Raw genomic sequence first — 15418 nt, 5'->3', positions numbered from 1 at the left:
AATCAAGCATTTTTTAAGTAGGGCATTTCATCTAGTAAATGGAAATAGGTAATCACTGGATTCCTTCATTTTTACCTTCTACAAAACTCTCAAATCATTTACTTAATTTTCTATAATAATTATGACACCGCTATAAACATGAATGTCTTTTAAAACTTAATCAGCATAAGAGTCTAGCTTGACTCAATGCCTTCGGTCTCATCTTCCCTGAAGTCTTTTTCCAAAGTAGCAGTTAGTCAGTTATACTTAAGATGTACATAGACTCAATGTTTCTAAAATTGACATGGACTTAAGAATATGCCCAGAGCACCTCCTTCCTGGGTCCTGTCCTTTTTTTCCGCTTTAAATCTCATTACTATCTGTTCTGCTTCTGCAAACTCTTTCTTCAGTAAAACATACACTGCGCTTTCAACTACACTGTATGTTACTCATGAAGTTCCCGTCATCTGACAATTTTTACCCATTCCATGAATCCTTACTATTGCTCAGTGACCTAAATAGATACTGCTAACATCACTGGATCACAGATAAAGCATGAGAATTTCAGAAAAACATCTACTACTGCTTCACTGACTAAACTAAAGCTTTTGACTGTTTGTATCAAAACAAACTGTGGAAAATTCTTAAAGATATGGGAATACCAGACCACCTTACCTGCCTCCTGAGAAACCTGTATATAGGTCAAAAGCAACAGTTAGAACTGGACATAGAACAAAGGACCATTTCAAAACTGGGAAAGGAGTACGTCAAGGCTGTATATTGTAACCCTGTTTATTTAACTTATGTGAAGAGTACATCATGTGAAACGTCAGGATGGATGAAGCACAAACTGGAATCAAGACTGCCGGGAGAAATATCAATAACCTCAGATATGCAGATGATTCCACCCTTATGGCAGAAAGCAAAGAGAAACTAAAGAGCCTCTTGTTGAAAGTGAAAGAGGAGAGTGAAAAAACTGGCTTAAAACTCAACACTCAGAAAACAAAAATCATGGCATCTGGTCCTATTACTTTATTGCAAACTGATGAGGGAACAATTGAAACAGTGACAGATTTTATTTTCTTGGGTTCCAAAATCACTGCACATGGTGACTGCAGACATGAAATTAAAAGAGCTTGCTGCTTGGAAAAAAAGCTATAACAAACCTAGACAGCATATTAAAAAGCAGAGACATTACTTTGCCAACAAAGGTCTGTATAGTCGAAGGTACGGTTTTTCCAGTAGCCATGTATGGATGTGAGAGTTGGACCATAAAGATGGCTGAGCGCCAAAACACTCATGCTTTTGAACTGTGGTGTTGAAGAAAACTCTTAGAGAGTCCCTTGGACAGCAAGGAGGTCAAACCAGTCCATCCTAAAGGAAATCAACACTGAATATTCACTGCAAGCTCTAATGATGCTAATGCTGAAGCTCCAATACTTTGGTCATCTGTTGTGAAGAGCTGATTCATTAGAAAAGACCCCGATGCTGGGAAAGACTGAAGTCAGGAGGATAAGGGGATGAAAGAGGAGAAAATGGTTGTATGGCATTACCAACTCAAAGGACATGAGTTTGAGCAAGCTCCAGGAGATGGTGAAGGACAGGGAAGCCTGACATGCTGCAGTCAATGAGATCTCAAAAAGTTAGGCATGACTGAGGGGCTAAACAACAACAACCCATGTTTTGCTTCATAAGTTAAATATCAACCCCTTCCAATATATATTACCATCTCATAGTAAGACACTCTTTGTCCATGTCACACAATGCCTGGTTTTCATTTAAAAAATGAATTCCCAGATAAGACAATTGCTATATGAATTTTTTTTTGTTGTTTTGTCTTAAATTTCTTATTTTTTATTTTTAATTGGCCACAGGACTGCAAAGATCAGTTTTCATTTCAACCCCAAAGAAGGGTAATGCCAAAGAATATTCAAATTGCCACACAATTGCACTCATTTCACATGCCAACATGATAATGCTCATAATCCTTCAAGCTAGACTTCAACAGTATGTGAACCGAGAACTTTCATATGTACAAGTTGGATTTAGAAGAGGCAGAGGAACCAGAAATCAAATTGTCAACATCCATTGGATCATAGAAAAAGCAAGGGAATTCCAGAAAAACACCTACTTCTATTTTACTGACTACACTAAAGCCTTTGACTTTGTTGATCACAACAAACTGGAAAATTCTTAAAAAGATTAAAAAAAAAACAGACCACCTTACCTGCCTCCTGAGAAACTTGTATGCAGGTCAAAAAGCAACAGTGAGAACTGGACATGGAAAATCAGATTGGTTCAAAATTGGGAAAGGAGTACATCAAGGCTGTATATTGTCACCTGCTTATTTCACTTATATGCAGAGTACATGATGCGAAATGCTGGGCTGGATGAAGCACAAGCTGGAATCAAGACTGCTGGGAGAAATGTCAATAACCTCAGATATGCAGATGATACCACCCTTAGGGCAGAAAGCAAAGATGTACTAAAGAGCCTCTTGATGAAGGTGAAAGAGGAGCATGAAAAAGCTGGATTAAAACTCAATATTCAAAAACTGAAGATCATGGTATCTGGTCCCATCACTTCACGGCAAATAGATGGGGAAACAATGCAAACAGTGGCAGATTAATTTTCTTGGGCTCCAAAATCACTGCACATGGTGACTGCACCCGCAAGATAAGTCTTGGTCATTGGAAGAAAAGCTATGAGAAACTTAGACACCATATTAAAAAGCAGAGACATTATTGACAAAAGTTTGTATAGTCAAAGCTATGGTTTTTCCAGTAGTCATGTATGGATGTGAGAGTTGGACCATAGAGAAGACTGAGTGCCAAAGAATTTGTTTTACAACTGTGTGCTGGAGAAGGACTCTTGAGAGTCCCCTGGACTGAAAGATCAAACTAGTCAATCCTAAAGGAAATCAGTCCCGAATATTCACTGGAAGGACTGATGCTGAAGCTGAAGCTGCAATACTTTCGCCACCTGATGTGAACAGCCGATTCATTGAAAAAGACCGTGATGCTGGGAAAGATAGAAGGCAGGAGGAGAAGCAGATAACAGAGGATGAGATGGCTGGATGGCATTACTGACTCAAGGGACATGAGTTTGAACAAGCTCCAGGAGATGGTGAAGGACAGGGCAGCCTAGCATGCTGTAGCCCATGGGGTTGCAAAGAGTTGGACACGACTGAGCAACTGAACAACAACAGACTTATTATTTTTTATTTTCAATTGGTGGATAATTGCTTTACAATATTATGTTAGTTTCTACCATGCATCAACATGAATCAGCCACAGGTATACATACCACCATTGTTTCTCTGTCCCTGGCACAGAGCCTAACTCATTAAAGTTATTCCACAATCACTTGTGGACTGCCAGACAATTTGCCACTTTTCACAAAATGTTCTAGTACAGTACACACAATTGAGGGAATATAAAAAACAGGACTGCAACATAAAAATAAAGTAAGACTCACATGAAATGTCCTGGAACAAAAACATATAAATCAAAATGCTATAGTTCTGAAAAACTATGTATTTTTCATTGAAGATGAAAAAATTCTTTTGGGACATTCTTCTTAAAAACAAGCGTCCTGATGTCAAAACTAAAATCTGTTCCTTGCATTTTTTCATAATCAGTTTTAGACATGCCTTTTAAAAGTTGATCAGAAACTACAAAATGGCACAAGATCTAAGAGAATTTAATATCCACTGAAGTAAATATATATTTGTTTGATGACCTAGAAAAACAATCTAGAAGCTGACCCTCAAAGTACACCCCCAAAAGATGAAACAATATACAGAGAAGTTTATTCACACAATAACAGATGCTAAAAGAAATTATAGGAAGGTGCTGGGAAACAAGTTATTCTGAGGATCAGAATATCACCGCACATAGGACTTTATAGGAAAGTCTACTTTTAAAATAGAAAACTCTGATGATTCCTAGCTTAAGTAAATAGTCCTACTGAGCAACACAACCAAGGGATATCCTAAATTTACATCTCCTGATGGAATCCAACTTGATGTACACAACATCACCTTCAAAATATGCGTAAGAAATAACCAGTAGAATATACCAGGAGTTGGCACATTTTGGTCATAGGGTGTGTTTTTGTAAATAAAGTTCTTTGGATCACAGATATGCCCATTTGTTTCCCTAAGTCGACAGTATTATTCTACTACTAAGGCAGAGTTGAGTAATTCCCTACCTTATTGCTCGTGACACATCAAGCACTAACTATCTGGACCTTTTCAGACAATAAGTTTGCCAACCATGGCTCTCAACCAATTACCAACTGACAGAAACTACACGATATGAAGGAAAACTTAAACATACTGTGAATATAAAAGCACAAATATAAAACTGTGACTTTTTAAACAATGTGTGACTCCTCAAAGTGTCAATATAATGAACTTAATAGACAAACAACGGGAAGTGATCTCGGTTAAAAAAAGACAAAAAGGCATTAACAGTTGTCACATATAAGCCCTGATTGGGTTCTAGATCCCCAAAGTACCAAAAACACATTTTGGAACCACGTGGAGAGGCTAACTTATTATAGTAGATACTTCAAAATATTATTATTTTTATCTTTCTTATGTGAAATAATGGAATTCAGATATTTAGTAGGATAATGCCCATATCTTTAGAAGAAGTATTACCAAGTATTTAAAAGGCAAGTCATCATGTATGCGATTTATTTTCAACTTATTGTCAAACAGCTCACCACGGTGTATTCGTAAATCGAGGAGAGAACAAGCATGGAAAATTCTAAAACTAAATGAATCTACGACAACGAACATTCACTGTACTGGAAGGTCACATTTTATTGAGGTTCTAGGCGTTACACAATCACATAATGTGGGGAAATACACATCTAATCCAAACAAGTTATCTATGGTTTCTCATTCTTGAACTTGTATCAAAAAGCCTCCATCGTATCTCCTGGAGACCCGTGTTTGACTGTGGGATCTTACGACCCTAGGTATTTCAGATGACTTAACTGCTCTCGCTGTGTGTATGTGTGCGTTTTTAAAACAAGTTCTGTAATCTACATACATATAAACAGAGTAATATGCGCAGCCTTGATATCCGAGGAATCTGTACCTCTATGAAATATTCAAAAGCAACGCGCAAAGAGAAAGCCAAATTGTTTGGTGAAACGTTATTTTTCATACAAAAGAAGCAGGCGTTTAAACCAACTCTCCCCAATACTCTGACCAACAGGACAGGGTAGCCAGGTTGGTAACACCCGGAGGACGTGGGGGACAGAGCAACGCACACTGGAACAGCGGAAATTCTTTTCCTCGTGGACGAAAGTCATAAAGAACTCACTGGAGGCTTTCAAATAGAAAAGCACAGTCAACGTCTACACCCGCAGACGCGCCGTCACAGCACTTACCACCCGACGGTGACTCTGATCCTACGGACGCGAAAGGAGGGGCCAGGCCTCTCTCAGGAGTCCCCCCGGAAGCCAGGCCCAACGTGCTGTATAACGACCTCGGTGCAGCCCAGAACCCTGCCTCCACGCAAGACTCACCCACAACAATGTGAAACACGGGACGACTAGCCTACCTCTTTCCACCAGGCGTAGACCAGCCTGACCAAAATGCTGTCGCGAGCCTGTGACGCCACTTCCGCTTAGTGCCACGGCTGTAGAGGGGCGGGGTTCCAGGACGCTGGCTGCCATTCAAGTTCGATTGATTGGCAAGTTCCCTTGGCGATACGGTAGTTTTCGTCGCGTTGGAGCGAGACCCCTAGGTCAGCTCAGAACGCGGACTGAAGGCAGAAATAGGCCCAGCGGAAGCGGCTGAGGCCAGAACTAAGTCTATGGGCGGAGCTGCGAGCAGAAGGCGGGGCCCATAACAGGATATAGTTTTGGAGGCGAGTTTTGGGACGAGTAACAGTTCTGGGTTTGGAGGGCAGAAAGGAGAGGCTGGCGATGGTTACCCACCCAAGACGATGCGACTCAAAAACTTTTCTGCTGTTCTCAGATTCCGGGAGCGCTTAAAATTAGATTCTCCCATATTGACAAACCTGGCAATCTTTGAGATGGCCAGATTCGGCCAGACACCACTTTCTGATCAAATTCGTTGTTGTCAGGGGGTAGGGCCACAGAGCAAAGTAAGTGCACCACAAACACATATGGAGCTGCTCGACTACTACAGAAATTTTGGAAAAAGCAGAATTATCCAAGAGGCAAAACTCCACCCCAAAGAAGGAAGAACGTTCGAGCCATTGACATGCTACACCTGAAATAGGCTGAAGCTGAGCTGGACACCACAAAAGTTGATGGTCTTGAAGGCAGTCACTCATTTGTGAAAAAGTTAGAAGAAAGGAAGAAATTTTCCCTAAAATAATATCTGTACAAGATAATGGTGTTTATTATGCTCTCAGGGAAGGAATATTCGATTGTTAGTCAAAATGTGTGTGGTTTTTTCCTCGTTTTTCTGATTGTTCAGTCACTCAGTCGTGTCTCCTTGCAACCTCATGGACGTCAGCACACCAGGCTTCCCTAGCCTTCACTATCTCCCAGAATTTGCTCAAACTCATGTCCATTTTTCTGGGGGTGTTCATTAATAGGATAAAGTTTCTTTATATTTGGGGACTCCTGTTTGTTTGAATTAGCTTTGCTTTGTCAGTTACCTGGCACAGTTATCAGCTACATGGATGCAGAAAACCAAAAAGTTGTCTCAAAATTCCTCTTCTCAGGACTCTCAGAAGATCCAGACCAGCAGCCCTTCCTCTTCATGCTTTTCCTGTCCATGTACCTGGTCCTGGTGCTCGGGAACCTCATCATCCTCACTGTCAGCTCTGACCCCCACCTCCACCCCCAATGTACTTTTTCATCTCCCACCTGTCTCTTTCTGATATTTGTTTCAATTCCACTGTAGTTCCAAAAATGCTAGCAAATATCCAGACACAGAGCAAAGTTATCACCTATGAAGGTTGTATCATCCAGATGTATTTTTTCTTGGTATTGGGGTATTTGGACAACTTCCTCCCGCCTGTGATGGCCGATGACCACTATGTGGCCATATGCCACCCCTTGAACTACACAGTCACCATGAGTCCCCACCTGTGTGCCCTGCTGGCTCTAGTCTCTAGGTTTCTCAGTGTCCTAGTCAGCCTCTTGCACAGTCTGATGGTATTACATCTCTCATTCTCCACACACATGGAAATTCTGAACTTCTGTGAATTTGCTGTGGTGCTCAAGTCTGCCTGTTTGGATGCTCTCAGCAATTACATCATGCTGTATTCTGTGACTGGATTGCTGGGAATTCCTCCACTTTCTGGGATCCTTTTCTCTTACTCTAGGATTATTTCCTCCATATTGAACATCTCTTTGGTGGAGGGGAACTACAAAGCTTTCTGTGTACTGTGGGTCTCACCTAACAGTCATTTGCTTATTCCATGGGACAGGATTAGGAGTATATCTCAGTTCTGCCTTCTCCCCCTCCTCCTCAAAGCAGGCAATTGTCTCAGTAAGGTACATTGTGGTCATTCCTATGCTGAACCCTTCATCTACAGCTTGACGGACAGGGATATGAATGGGGCCCTGAGGAAACTTGCCAGCATGTTTTTCTTGTCCTTATGAGGAGACGTGGATGTTGGGATGGGAGAATCACTGTAATAACCTATATAAATACACTGGCAATCAGAAATACCTAATCTTCAACTTCATTGAGTGTATGCTTTGTCACTCTTTTTCTGAAATACCATAGCTTGAGCTTCTTCTAAGTTTTCACTTCCTAAAGCAACTGATTCTTGGACTTCTCTGATGGCTTAGTGGATAAGAATCCACCTGCCAACGCAGGGAATGTGTGTTTGATCCCTGTTCCAAGAAGATTCCACATACTGAGGAGCTTGAGCACCACAACTACTGAGGCCATGATTTAGAGCTCATGAGCCGCAGTGACTGAGGCCCTGTGCTACAACCAATGACGTCAGTGCACCTCGAGTCTGTGCTCCATAACAAAAGAAGCCATTGAAATGGGAAGCCATCCAATGACAGCTGGAAAGCAGCCCCTGCCAGCTACAACTAGAGAAAGCCAGCCTGTAACAATGAATACCCAGTATAATTAAAAATAAGATAAAAAATAAGTAGTAAAAAATGAAACAGAAGTAACTGATTCTCAAGAACTTCCTTTAGTGAAATTTATGATCTCTTTCCTGTGCAGAAATGTTCATCCTTCAGTTCAGTTCAGTTCAGTTGTTCAGTTGTGTTCAACTCTTTGTGACCCCGTGGGCTGCAGCACGCCAGGCCTCCCTGTTCATCACCAACTCCTGGAGTTTACTCAAACTCATGTCCATTGAATCGGTGATGCCATTCAACCATCTCATCCTCTGTTGATCCCTTCTCCCTCTGTCAATCTTTCCCAGCATCAGGGTTTTTTCAAATGAGTCAGGTCTTCCCATCAGGTGGCCAAAGTATTGGAGTTTCAGCTTCAGTCCTTCCAATGAATATTTAGGACTGACTTCCTTTAGGATGGACTGGTTGGATCTCCTTGCAGTCCAAGGGACTCTCAGAGTCTTCTCCAACACCACAGTTCAAAAGCATCAATTCATCAGCTCTCAGCTTTCTTTATAGTCCAGCTCTCACGTCCATACATGACTACTGGAAAAACCGTAGCCTTGACTAGATGGACCTTTTTTGGAAAAGTACTGTCTCTGCTTTTGAATATGCTATCTAGGTTGGTCATAACTTTTCTTCCAAGGAGTAAGCGTCTTTTAATTTCATGACTGCAGTCACCATCTTCAGTGATTTTGGAGCCCAAGAAAATAAAGTCTGTCACTGTTTCCACTGTTTCCCCATCTATTTCCCATGAAGTGATGGGACCAGATGCCATGATCTCCGTTTTCTGAATGTTGAGCTTTAAGCCAACTTTTTCACTCTCCTCTTTCACTTTCATCAGAGGCTCTTTAGTTCTTCTTCACTTTCTGCCATAAGGATGGTGTCATCTGCATATCTGAGGTTATTGATATTTCTCCTGGCAATCTTGATTCCAGCTTGTGCTTCATCCAGCCCAGTGCTTCTCATGATGTACTTTGCATATAAGTTAAATAAGCACGGTGACAATGTACAGCCTTGATGTACCTTTCCCTACTTGGAACCAGTCTGTTGTTCCATGTCCAGCTCTAACTCTTGCTTCCTGACTTGTATACAGATTTCTCAGGAGGCAGGCCAGGTGGTCTGGTATTCCCATCTTTTTAAGAATGTTCCATAGTTTGTGGTGATCCACACAGTCAAAGGCTTTGGTATAGTCAATAAAGCAGAAGTAGATGTTTTTGTGGAACTCTCTCGCTTTTTCCATAATCCAACAGATGTTGGCAAACTGATCTCTGGTTCCTCTGCCTTTTCTAAAACCAGCTTAAACATCTGGAAGTTCACGGTTCCCTACTGTTGAAGCCTGGCTTGGGGAATTTTGAGCATTACTTTGCTAGTGTGTGTGTGAGATGAGTGCCATTGTGCAGTAGTTTGAGCATTCTTTGGCATTGCCTTTGTTTGGGATTGTAATGAAAACTGACCTTTTCTAGTCCTGTGGCCACTGCTGGGTTTTCCAAATTTGCTGGCATAATGAGTGCAGCACTTTCATGGCATCATCTTTTAGGATTTGAAATAGCTCAGCTGGAATTCCATCACCTCCACTAATTTTGTTCATAGTGATGCTTCCTAAGGCCCACTTGACTTCACATTCCAGGATGTCAGGCTCTAGGTGAGTGATTATACCATCGTGATTATCTGGGTGATGAAGGTCTTTTTTTTTTTTTTATAGTTTTTGTTTAGTTTCAGACTTAAATTGAAGAAGTTAGGGAAAACCACTAGACCATTCAGGTATGACCTAAATCAAATCCCTTAGGATTATACAGTGGAAGTGAGAAATAGATTCAAGGGATTAGATCTGATAGACAGAGTACCTGATGAACTATGGATGGAGGTTCATGACATTGTACAAGAGACAGGGAGCAAGACTGTCCCCAAGAAAAAGAAATGCAAAAAAGCAAAATGGCTGTCTGAGGAGGCATTTCCTGAAAAGGAAAGATATACCCATTTGAATGCAGAGTTCCAAAGAATAGCAAGGAGAGATAAAAAAGCCTTCCTCAGTGATCAGTGCAAAGAAATAGAGGAAAACAATAGAATGGGAAAGACTAGAGATCTCTTCAAGAAAATTAGAGATACCAAGGGAACATTTCATGCAAAGGTATTCATCCTTGGTCTCTTTCATATACCATTAGGCATATCAAGATAATCACTGGGACTTCCCTAGTTGTGCAGTGGTTAAGGCTCTTTATTTCCACTGCACGGGCCTTGAATTGGATTCCTGGTTGGGGAAATGGGGTCCCGCATGGCACACTATGTGCCCCTCTCCCTCCTGCAAAAAAATCATCAATTCACCCACCAGAATGGCTAAAGTTCAAAAGATTAAAAATACCATGGGCTGGCAAAGACATTGAGCAATGGGGACTTTCATATACTACTAGTGTACTAGGATATTTATACTGGAGCATAAATGGATTCCATTACTTTAGAAACATGCACATGCACTAAATCTAATTATACTCCTACTGTACATCATAGCTCTCCTGCTCTTAGGTATATACCTGACTGAAATGAGTGCTTATATTCACAGAACATGTCTGAAAATGTTTACAGCAGCAATTTGAAAGATAGCACCACAATGGAAATAATTCAAATGCCCATCAGTGCTAGATTGGATAAACAAAATATGGCACACCAAAATACAGAAAATTCCACATTAATATGAAAAGAACAAATACTCCTATGCACAACAACATTGACAAACTTCAGACATAAGTTAGATTGTCATGAAAGTGTATACATTATATGATGCCATTTTTATGAAATCTAGGAGCAGTCAAACTCATTGATGGACATAGGAATCAGTATAGTGGGTATTTTGAATGTGGGAAATGTTGACTGAGAAAGGTCACAAAGACACATTTTGGGTGATGGAAGTGTTTTATATCTTCATCAGGTGAGTAGCTATGAAGATATATATTAGTAAAAGCTCTTCATGTGTTTAAGATTTTTGCATCTTATTATGTTATTATATTATGCATCAATTAAAATAAAAAAGAGATAGGACTTCCCTGGTGGTCCAGTGGTTAAGAATCTACCTTCCAATGCAGGGGACATGGGTTCAATCCCTGGTCAAGGAACTAGATCCCACATGCCGTGGAACAACTAAGGCACAACTAGGGAGAAGCCCACAGGCCACAATGCAAGATCCTGTTAGTCACAGCTATGACCTGATGCAGTCAAATAAATAAACAAATACATATTTTTTTAATTTAAGGAAATAAAAATGAGATAATGCCAATTATATAAAGCCGTGACATTGTGTTCACTGAAAACTGTCTCTTCAAAATTAATATATGTCATTCAAAATTTAAGTTTTATTTACTATATGAAATTTAGAATTGATAGCTTAGCATTGAGACCAGTGTCAAACAGGTTCGTGGCCCCAGAAGAGATGATTTCAGTCCAGGACCAAAAGACACAGTCCCAGTCACTCAGAGCTTTGTGCAGTAAAGTTTATTAAAGTAACAGTGATAGAGAAAGCTTCCGATAAAATCACTGGAAGGGGCACAAGAGTGCCCACATCACTAGTTTAAGTGGGGCATTATATAATTTTCAACTGGCTGCTGGGAATAAATAAAAATGATACCTCAAGGTGGAAAGAATTCCATCAGACCTTTTCCCAAAGCATACATCCTGAGATAACTTGGGCACAAGATTAGCCAGAGATAGCAGGTTCTGGGCAACCTCTCTGAGCAAGATATACTGTTGCTGTGTAATCTGGGCTACAAGTCTTGAGACACAGGTTCCCAGGCAAGATTTGTTACAATTATAACAATTACCATAGAGCCTATTGCTAAGTCACTTCAGTCGTGTCCGACTCTGTGTGACCCCATAGACGGCAGCCCACCAGGCTTCCCCATTCCTGGGATTCTCCAGGCAAGAACACTTGAGTGGATTGCCATTTCCTTCTCCAATGCATGAAAGTGAAAAGTGAAAGTAAAGTCGCTCAGTCATGTTCGACCCTCAGTGACCCCATGGACTGCAGCCTTCCAGGCTCCTCCATCCATGGGATTTTCCAGGCAAGAGTACTGGAGTGGGGTGCCATTGAGAAAAGCATTTCCATGAGTAAGACATTATGCTGTGTAATCATTAGCTCCTAAAGAAAGGCCAGATCTCAGGCAAAACACATTGTTGCACAAGGCTTAAGGAAAGCAAGACTGACAATGTTCACCTCCTCCTTAAAGGGGCCTGGACTGCATAAACTAAAACTCTCAGAATCAAAGGAAGTGTATATGGTCTGCAGGGATGAAATAAAATTAACCTAATTTGCCTAAATACCTTCGATTATATTGATAAATTATCTCAAGCCTCCTGTTTAGGTTTCTTCTAGTCCTGCTTCTCCCTGACTCACTCTCTTCCCTACTCTTTTCTAAAGTCTAGACTATATGCTCCCTGGGAGTCAAGATATATATTTGGCCAACTTTGGCTTGCATAGCAAGTCTGTACCACAGTGAGCCTCTCAAATATTGTTAAGTGAATGAAACCATATTTGAGGTACATTTTGGAACTAAGTTTGGACTAACAGGTTTAATCAACAAACCTTAGAGCCAGAAAAGTCCTTTGTGTCTTTCATGTAACTTCATTTGTTGTTTTTTTTTTTTTTTTTTTAAATGAGAGTATAGATTTCCTTGAGGAAGAATGAATTTCCAGGAATGGACCACTGATGTCAGAGACTTTTTTGGGGAAGACAGATGAATCTATTCTGTGAGCAACTTATTATATATTGTATTATTTACATAATATCTTACAGAAAAACACAAACGATATTTTTGGCCAGTCCAGTAGTTCTCTCTGTAAACACATGGTCTATTGATCTTTGTAGCAGTGCTTCACACCCTCGATAGAAGCTCTCATTTCTATCGAGGGTGAAGCCTTTACGACGTGATTCTTACCCTTGCTAATCACGAGAGAGCTTGCTTTTTCTTTCTGCCCTCTGCCCTGTCAGGACTCAATGAGAAGGAAACAATCCGCAAACCGGAAGATAACTTGATCCTGGTGAAAGAGATGAAACAGGATAGTCATATAGATAGTTGTTGAAATCCTGGTTCAGTTCAGTTCAGTTGCTCAGTCATGTCCGACTCTTTGCAACCCCGTGAAACGCAGCACGCCAGGCCTCCCTGTCCATCACCAACTCCCGGAGTTCACTGAGACTCACGTACATCGAGTCAGTGATGCCATCCAGCCATCTCATCCTCTGTCGTCCCCTTCTCCTCCTGCCCCCAATCCCTCCCAGCATCAGAGTCTTTTTCAAAGAGTCAACTCTTCGCATGAGGTGGCCAAAGTACTGGAGTTTCAGCTTTAGCATCATTCCTTCCAAAGAAATCCCAGGGCTGATCTCCTTCAGAATGGACTGGTTGGATCTCCTTACAGTCCAAGGGACTCTCAAGAGTCTTCTCCAACACCACAGTTCAAAAGCATCAATTCTTCGGTGCTCAGCCTTCTTCACAGTCCAACTCTCACATCCATACATGACCACTGGAAAAACCATAGCCTTGACTAGATGGACCTTTGTTGGCAAAGTAATGTCTCTGCTTTTGAATATGCTATCTAGGTTGGTCATAACTTTCCTTCCAAGGAGTAAGCGTCTTTTAATTTCATGGCTACAATCACCATCTGCAGTGATTTTGGAGCCCCAAAAAATAAAGTCTGACACTGTTTCCACTGTTTCCCCATCTATTTCCCATGAAGTGATGGGACCAGATGCCATGATCTTCGTTTTCTGAATGTTGAGCTTTAAGCCAACTTCTTCACTCTCCACTTCACTTTCATCAAGAGGCTTCTGAGTTCCTCTTCACTTTCTGCCATAAGGGTGGTGTCATCTGCATATCTGAGGTTATTGGTATTTCTCCCGTCAATCTTGATTCCAGCTTGTGTTTCTTCCAGTCCCGTGTTTCTCATGATGTACTCTGCATATAAGTTAAATAAGCAGGGTGACAATATACAGCCTTGATGTATGCCTTTTCCTATTTGGAACCAGTCTGTTGTTCCATGTCCAGTTCTAACTGTTGCTTCCTGACCTGTATACAGATTTCTCAAGAGGCAGGTCAGGTGGTCTGGTATTCCCATCTCTTTCAGAATTTTCCAGTTTATAAAAATGTGATCCACACAGCCAAAGGCTTTGGCATAGTCAATAAAACAGAAATAGATGTTTTTCTGGAATTCTCTTGCTTTTTCCATGATCCAGCAGATGTTGGCAATTTGATCGCTGGTTCCTCTGCCCTTTCTAAAACCAGCTTGAACATCAGGAAGTTCATGGTTCACGTATTGCTGAAGCCTGGCTTGGAGAATTTTGAGCATTACTTTACTAGCATGTGAGATGAGTGCAATTGTGTGGTAGTTTGAGCATTCTTTGGCATTGCCTTTCTTTGGGATTGGGATGAAAACTGACCTTTTCCAGTCCTGTGGCCACTGCTGAGTTTTCCAAATTTGCTGGCATATTGAGTGCAGCACTTTCACAGCATCATCTTTTAGGATTTGAAGTAGCTCAACTGGAATTCCATCAGCTCTATTAGGTTTGTTTGTAGTGATGCTTTCTAAGGCCCACTTGACTTCACATTCCAGGATGTCTGGCTCTAGATGAGTGATCACACCATCGTGATTATCTGAGTCGTGAAGATCTTTTTTGTATAGTTCTTCTGTGTATTCTTGCCACCTCTTCTTAATATCTTCTGCTTCTGTTAGGTCCATACCATTTCTGTCCTTTATCGAGCCCATCTTTGCATGAAGTGTTCCCCTGGTATCTCTAACTTTCTTGAAGAGATCCCTAGTCTTTCCCATTCTGTTGTTTTCCTCTATTTCTTTGCATTGATCGCTGAGGAAGGCTTTCTTATCTCTCCTTGCTATTCTTTGGAACTCTGCATTCAGATACTTATATCTTTCCTTTGCTTTTCATTTCTCTTCTTTTCACAGCTATTTGTAAGGCCTCCCCAGATAGCCATTTTGCTTTTTTGCATTTCTTTTCCATGTGGAGGGTCTTGATCCCTGTCTCCTGTACAATGTCACAAACCTCCGTCCATAGTTCATCAGGCACTCTATCTATCAGACCTAGGCCCTTAAATCTATTTCTCTCTTTCACTGTATAATCATAAGGAATTTGATTTAGGTCATACCTGAATGGTCTAGTGGTTTTCCCTACTTTCTTCAATTTAAGTCTGAATTTGGCAATAAGGAGTTCATAGTCTGAGCCACTGTCAGCTCCTGGTCTTGTTTTTGTTGACTGTATAGAGCTTCTCCATCTTTGGCTGCAAAGAATATAATCAATCTGATTTTGGTGTTGACCATCTGGTGATGTCCATGTGTCGAGTCTTCTCGTGTGTTGTTGGAAGAGGGT

General features: G+C 41.0%; 1 protein-coding gene across 2 annotated transcripts in view; it reads right to left on the bottom strand.

Moving 5' to 3' along the window:
* The window catches only part of LOC102285626 (zinc finger protein 26), a 28834-nt gene extending 23072 nt beyond the window's left edge, over nt 1-5762 (bottom strand). Inside the window, exon 1 of one of the 2 annotated variants that reach the window (XM_070373620.1) lies at nt 5559-5762. The gene's annotated coding sequence lies outside the window, so the exon portion shown is untranslated. The other variant, XM_070373621.1, reaches the window with a different exon arrangement.
* Nucleotides 5763-15418: the final 9656 nt, after the last annotated feature.

Source organism: Bos mutus, chromosome 7, assembly GCF_027580195.1.
Source record: "Bos mutus isolate GX-2022 chromosome 7, NWIPB_WYAK_1.1, whole genome shotgun sequence".
NCBI classification, from domain to species: Eukaryota; Metazoa; Chordata; class Mammalia; order Artiodactyla; family Bovidae; genus Bos; species Bos mutus.
Note: the sequence above shows the minus strand (reverse complement) of the source record. Positions and strands in the feature narration are given on the sequence as shown.